The sequence below is a fragment of the Lemur catta genome, chromosome 14, assembly GCF_020740605.2.
Source record: "Lemur catta isolate mLemCat1 chromosome 14, mLemCat1.pri, whole genome shotgun sequence".
In the NCBI taxonomy this organism is placed as follows: Eukaryota; Metazoa; Chordata; class Mammalia; order Primates; family Lemuridae; genus Lemur; species Lemur catta.
Window position 1 is genome coordinate 231,503 of NC_059141.1, and position 7,640 is coordinate 239,142.

Consider the following 7,640-nt stretch of genomic DNA (forward strand, 5'->3'; position numbering starts at 1 on the left):
CCCACCGGCTTCCCGCGGGGCCCTGTCGTGGGCGCCCTTAGCCCCCCGGCGCTCCTGCGGCCGCTGCCGTCGGGGGGCGCCTCTGAGCCGCCTCACTGAGCAGCTCACCTTCCCAGGTGAGGAGGGGGACGCTGGAAGGGTGGGCTAAGGGTCGCCGGAGAATTTCACCTGCCCACGGGAACCCCCCGCTGTGCAAGCACAGACAGACCCTGGCACAGCAGGAGGGAGCGTCTGGGGCTCACCTCCCACCAGGGGGACCGGGCTGCCCCAGGAGCTGCTGCCGGCCGCGCCCCTTCCCCAGCCCCTGCCCAGCCCCCCCACCATCCACGCCCCCTGCCCTCGGGCACGCAACTGCTGGCATGGCCCCGCACCAAAGCCCCAGCCGCACAGGCCCGTCGGAGCCTCCTAGCCACCGCTCCCGCCTCTGCCTCCGCCGCGGCTTTGCAGGAGGAGGACATCGGGGGCCTAACGGTGGGAGGAGCCCCCGCCCTTCTGCAAACGCCCCCCTAGCTGCGTTCTCCCCTGCAGGGCGGCCTGTCACCCGGTGCTTCCCCAGACATGAGGGGCCGCTGGCCACAGCGAGCGGCATGAACCGGCCCGCCCTGGAGGAGGACAGGAAGGGCCCAAAGCAGGTCTTTCCCCGCGCTGTGTGTGCGCCCGGGGGGGGGGTGTGTGTTCACCTGGCGTGCGTGTGCACTAGGGGGAAGGTGCGTGCATCTGGCCATGTACCTGCATGTTGAGACAGGGAAGATGACGCAGCTCAGGGCATATAGGGAGGTGTGTAAAGGGGTATAATCTGCTTACACGGGTGTGTACAGGTCACAAGGCCCCTGGGCCAGGTTAGCTTGGGGCAATTGTGCATGTCGCCCTGAGAGGTGGAGATGACAGATAAGTTCTGCTGCGGGTCCCAAAGGTACACAGTGGGAATGTGTCCTCTCCCTGCCTGGGCACCTGGCCTGTCCCAGGAGCCGGGGCGGGAGTTCCACGGGTCCTCAGGCAGCCACGCAGGCGCGGCAGGCCCCACCTCTGAGACCCCAGAAGGGGCTACGGGTCACTTGCCCAGCTCGCACCAGGGGAGCAGAGGGCCTGGCCCCAGCACACACCACACCCGAGTCTCTCTGCTGCTCCAGGGTGCCCAGAAGTGGCCTCCCCAGCCAGGGGGGACCATGAGCAACTCCAGCGGCAATCTGATGACAGAGTTTGTCTTGCTGGGCTTCCCAGAGCTGTGCCATCTTCGAGGGCTACTATTCGGGTCATTCCTTGTCACCTATGTGGTGACCGTCCTGGAGAACCTGGTCATCGTGGGGACCATCCGAGCCAGCAGCCGACTGCACACGCCCATGTACTTCTTCCTGGCCAAACTTCCGGTGCTGGAGACTCTGTACACCTCGGTCACTGTCCCCAAGCTGCTGGCCGGCCTCCTGGCACAGGGCAGCACCATCTCCTTCTCCGGCTGCCTCACCCAGCTGTTCCTCTTCCTCTCACTCGGCTCCTCCGAGTGCTTCCTCCTGGCCACCATGGCCTGTGACCGGTACCTGGCCATCTGCCGCCCACTGCACTACCCGGCCATCATGGATTCGAGGCTCTGCCTGCACCTGGCCCTCAGCGCCTGGCTCGGTGGCTTCCTGGCCTCCTTTGTGTCCATGGCCCTCATCTCCCGCCTGACATTCTGTGGCCCCAACGTCCTCAACCACTTCTTCTGCGACATCTCACCCCTGCTGCGGCTCTCCTGCTCCGACACCACTGCCATTGAAACGCTGGACTTCGTGGCAGCCCTGGCTGCGCTCGCAACCTCCCTGCTGGTGACCACGGCGTCCTACGCCCACATCCTGGCCACGGCGCTGAGGATCCCAAGCGGCCCCGGCCGCCGGAAGGCCTTCTCCACCTGTGCCTCCCACCTGGCCGTGGTGGCCATCTTCTACACCACCACCACCTTCACGTACGCCCGGCCCCACGCCATCAGCTCCTTCGACCTCAACAAGCTGGCCTCCCTGCTCTACTCGGCGGTGACACCCCTGCTCAACCCGGTCATCTACTGCCTGAGGAACCACAACATCAGGGAGGCCCTGGCCCAACTCCTCCGGGCCCCCGGGCCCTGCTGAGCCCCTGCTGCAGGACCCGCTCCCCTCCTCTCCTCTGCTCACAGACGCTGCCCAGGGCAGCCCACGGCCCCTCCGACCAGGGCCGTCAGCCAGCTGGAGCTGCAGAGACCAGAGTGGCCACAAACGAGACGGCCCCCGAAGCAACAGGGGAGGAGCCACACAGACTAGACCAGGGCTTCGGCCCCTGGCCCGGGAGTGTCAGCACCTGCCCGGGGGACAGCTCCTCACGCTGGCCCCAAGGAGCCTTGCCTGGAAGGCAGGTGGGGGCCCACAGGAAGCCCCCTCTCCACTGCCGCTCCCCCAACAGGGGGTCTGGACGGTTTCTGTGGGGGCTGCCTGCCCTGCATGCCCCACCCCCAAGCCCACAGCCACCTCGGCAGGAGGTCCCAGCTCCGCAGAGCAGACCCCAAGACCAGCCTCAGCTGCCTCGCACAGGCCAGTGAATGCCCCCGGCCAGGAGGACAAAGGGCACCACTAAACACACAGTGCCGCCTCTCCTCAGAAACAAGAATTTGTTTTATTTGGTTCTTTTATCTAAAACTTACTAGGTCTAATGAATAGAGGAGACACCCGTCCGGGGTTGTTCTGCCTTTTCTTTCTTTCCTGGTGCTTGAGGGAGAAATCGAGTGCATCCAGCACTCCCGTCCTCCTGGCTGTCTCCTCGCCGTGCGGACGTCTCCCTGGAGTCGTGGTCCCGCCTGCCACTTCCTTCGTCACAGCCCACCCCACGGTGTGTGTGGCACGTGTCCTTGGAGATAAATATATTCAAGAGATGCATCATGCTGTGAAAGTTTTAAATTTATGTCAATGATTTTGTGCTATAAATCTCCTTTCTTACTATTTTTGTTTTATATATTTTGAGGTTATGTGATTAAGTTCATGCAAATTTAGTATTGTTTTACCGTCTTGGTAAATTTTACCTTTCTGTCATTAAGAAGCATTACTCTTTGTCTCTAGTCCTGCTTTCTTCCTTAACCACTAGGTCTTAAAGTCTACTTTGGCATTAATACAGCTATCTCAGCTTCCCGTTAGTTAGTATTTGCATGACACACACATATATATATATATATATATTTTTTTTTTTTTTTTTTTTTTTTTTTTGAGACAGAGTCTCACTTTGTTGCCCGGGCTAGAGTGAGTGCCATGGCGTCAGCCTAGCTCACAGCAACCTCAAACTCCTGGGCTTAAGCGATCCTACTGCCTCAGCCTCCTGAGTAGCTGGGACTACAGGCATGCACCACCATGCTTGGTTAATTTTTTTCTATATATATTTTTAGCAGTCCAGATCATTTCTTTGTATTTTTAGTAGAGACGGGGTCTCGCTCTTGCTTAAGCTGGTCTCAAACTCCTGACCTCGAGCGATCCACCCGCCTTGGCCTCCCAGAGGGCTAGGATTACAGACGTGAGCCACTGCACCCGGCCAAATGACATATATTTTTATCCGTGGCAGTTATTAATCTACTGCCTCTCCACCTCTCACAGTCTTTCCACAGTCGGCTCTGTGACACTGGAACGGAGACTTGGCAAACCACATCTCCACTCTGCCAGCTCCTTCCTCTCTCTGTTGAGAAGCAGCTGTCCGTCTTACTTTTACTCTTTGTGGGTAGTTTGGGTTTCTCCTGCCTCTGGAATCTCTAAGATTGTCTTGTGCTTGGTTTCCAGCTGTCTTGCCTAGGTATGCTTCTCTTTGTATTTATCACACTTTGAGTTTGTAACGCTTCTAGAACTCATGACTTAATTTCTCTTATCAGTTTTTGGAAATTATTGGCCATTATTTCTTTAAATATTACATCTGCCTCATTCTTTCTCCCCACTTCCCTTGGTTCCACAATTACACAGCATGTCAGACCTCTCTGCAGTGTCCTCTCTGCCTCCAGCATCCTACTCTCTGTGCTTTTTTTTCTGGATATTTTCTTCTGATTTCCACATTACTAATTCTCTCTCTAGCCACATCTAATCTTCTGTGTTTTAAAATGTATTTTTTAGCTCTAGAATTTCCATTTTGTTGTTTGTTTAGTTTCCCATTCTCTACCAAAATTCTTCATCTTGATTTAGTCCTGTGGACACGGACCAGTACGTACGCAAGTGTTAATGGTGTCCTTGTTGTCTTGGACTGCTCTCTGTTCCTTGCCAAGACTGGCTGGTGTTAGTACCATGGCTTTCCACAATGTCTTCATATCTGGCATGCTGGGTCCCTCTTTGACCTTCTTTTTCAAACATTTTAGTTATTGAGGCCTTTATTTTTCCATATAGACTTTAGAAACTCTTGGGTTCTGTACTAGTTTGCTAATAACATGACAAAGTGCCACAGATAGTGGCTTAAATGACAGACATTTATGTGCTCACAACTTGGCAGGCTGGTCCCTCCTGAGTCCTCTCCCCTTGGCTTGTAGATGCATCTCCCCCTGTGTCTTCACACGGTCGTCGGTTGTGCCTCTGTGGGTGTCTGGGTCCCAATCTCCTCCTGATAAGGACAGTTGTCAGATTGGATTAGCACCCACATCAGTGACCTCATTTAACCTTAATTACCCTTCAATAAAGGCCCTGTCACATTCTGAGGTCCCAGGGAGTAGGGCTTCAACATATGCATGGGGGGAAATTCAGCCCATAACAGATTCTTCTAAAAATTATGATGAGTTTTTTTGTTGTAATTGCATTAGATTTACGGATCAATTTGTGGAGAATTGTCGCCAGACCAAGCTGCCCTGTCCTTGCTCCCTCCACCCGTGCCGATCTCCTCTGTGTCTTCGGTAACTGCCTCGTGTGCTCCACAGAGGCCTTTTGCACCACGGAAGGTTAATTATGGTGTCGGCTGCTACTGTGAATGGCATTTTATTCTATAGTTTCTTGCTATTTCTTGTTCTGATAGAGAAATCCTGCCATCTTTCATGAAGTCTGAGACACACATCTGGCTGCAAGTCCCAAAATATCCAGGCAGCAATTGCTTAAACCAACAGGGACAAGGCCCAGCGCTCAGCAATGCAGGGTGACGGGGCACCCAGCTGTGTGCCGGGGACCCACCCAGCCACTGACTCGGTGCCCTGCTTCCAACCACAGTGGGCACCCAGGCCCCACGTCCCAATCCAGCCAGGGAACAAGGAAAGAGGAACAGAGCGGAGAGGTTCTGCACAGCCCCTGCTTAGTGGGGACAGGGGCCCTCTCAGGAGCAGCAGGCACACGCTGCCGTGGGCGGCATCTGCTGTGCCCGTGTCCCGCAGCCTCCCCAGAGGCAGGTGACAGAAAGCACAAGTCTAACTGGCCTCGATGAAAAGGGGAGTCTCCCTCACTAACCCAAAACGTCCGACGTCGGCTCTGGCACTTCTGGATCCTGGAGACCAAATAGCAGCACCACGGCCACCTCTTCTTCTCTCAGCCCTGTCCGCGTCCACGCAGCCCCTGTCCCAGCCTCCGTGTGAGGCTCCTGGGCCTCACCCTTGAGTCGCAGGGAGGACAGTGGCCTGTCCTGGAAGTCCCAGAGTGTGCCAGGAAGCAGGCCCCATGGCGGTACTAGCTGCTTGGCTGTCTTGAGTGGACATTACCCAAGTGCCCAGCGCCAGGGAGGGCACAGCCAGACCCCATGAGCCAAAATGAAGAGAGGTCTGGCTCTCGGGTCACCGTGTGATGCTGAGAGAGAAGCTGCAGCGTCCATGGCCGGCCCCAGCCGTGAGGGCTGCCCAAGAGAACCCTGTTGCCTTGGTGAGCAGCTGGTGGCTGGCTGCTGTGAGTGGGACCGGGAGGGGCTCCACCGGAGTGTGCAGGCCTCTGGCGACCCCCTTTCTAGCCTGCTTCCCACAGCTGCCATCTTCACGGCTGCCCGTGTCCTGCCCGGCCACTGCCCTCCCCTCCCCGCAGGCCCCCTGCACCCGGTGAGCTGCCCCTCCTCCTCCTGTCTCGCCCAGAAACCGGTGAAAACCTCCTGTTCTCATCATTAACCCCTTTACTGTGATTCTCATCAGTCCCACGACGGGGAGGCTGGGGGGAGCGGCCAGCCACCAGGACACCTGTCAGTCACCCCAACACTTTCCAGCCCGTGCTGGCAGGATCCTGACAACACTGTGGTCCAGTCCCACCCAGAGGAGAAGCCTTCTCACCTTCACAGTAGTTCCCGTTTAGAAGAATAAGCATGGTTTTTATTCCCAGAATGCTTCCTTCTGACTTATCTGGAAAGTTAGAAGACAAAAGCGCATTTATTCACTTACTCATCCAACACTGCTGAGCACTCCTGTGTGGGGAAAGAGAAGTCACCGAGCAGTCCCTGCCCTCTAGGAACGCGGACAGCAGGCGCCCTCTGCTGGGAATTTGCAGGAGACACCAGCTGCCCCTGGGACACAGCAGTGGGGTCTGGCCAGGAGGATGCCATAGACCCAGGTGGCATCTGCCACCAAGGGAGGGAGGGAGACTGCCCAGCGGAGCCCGGGGACTGGATCTGGTGGAACCAGGAGATGGCACACACGGAACGAGGTCAGGCAGGCTGAGGAGGTCCTGACTCCCCGCTCCCCAAACCGATAAGGCCTGATGTCCCCAGGTGGCTGGGTGGGGACAAGGCCCCATGTCCACAGGTGGGAGGGGGAAGAGGGTCCCTGAGGCAGGAGCAGACCCTGGAAGGCAAGATGGCCCCATTTCAAGAGGACCCAAGTCCAACCAGGCAGAGCCTGGGACACACCCCTGGCTTGGACAGTCAAGTTACAGGTGACCTTGCTGTGAAATGGCCGTGGGGAGGGCCACCTGGTGGGGTCTGAACAGTGGGTGTGGCCTGGAACAGCAGAATCACCATAAGGGCCCCAAATCATGGCAAGTGGGGGAGGGGCCCACGGGGAAGGGCTCAGACCTGGGAACGGGGCCTGCTGGGGGTGGGGCTCAGGACAGCGTGGGGTCCTGGACAGGCGTCCTCGCCCCCCAGCATGGGCGCTCAGAGGTGGACGCTGGGACACACCCAGGGGGTGGGGATGAGGGGGTGAGAAGAGGGAGGAAGGGGCCGGGTGGCGGAGGAGAAGAGGGTGGGAGGTGGGGACTCGGGGAAGAGTGAAACGCGGCGGACCGGTGCGCAGTCCCACGGGGACAGGGCCGCGCGCCCCGGTGACCGGAGAGCGGGAAAGGGGGTGGGGGCTGGTGACGCAGTGGGTGGGAAGGAGGACGGGGTGCAGCCAGCAAGGGGGCCCAGGTGGCGAGCAGGGCTGCGCCTTCCGCCGACCCCCTTCCCCAGCCCGTCTCCTCCCACCCGGTCTCGCCGGAGATGCGCTCGGCGACGGCCCGCCCCCAAGCCCAGGGCGGAGGCCTCGCGCAAAATCCCAGCGCCGCGGCTGGCGCTCGGTGAAGGAGCTTCCCTGCAGCAGCCACTTCGGGCCGCGGTTCCGACCCGGGTCCGCTGCGGGTAAGGCCGGCGGTGGGACCCAGGCGCGAGCGGGAGGCCGGGGCGGCGCCCGCGGGCCGAGGCAGAGGTGCGGCGCGGGGGCCGGCGGTGCGGGGAGGAGGGCCGAGCCGCCGGCCTGATCGCTGCGCCCGGAGCCGGCCCAGTGACCGGTCCCGGCCCGGCTGCTG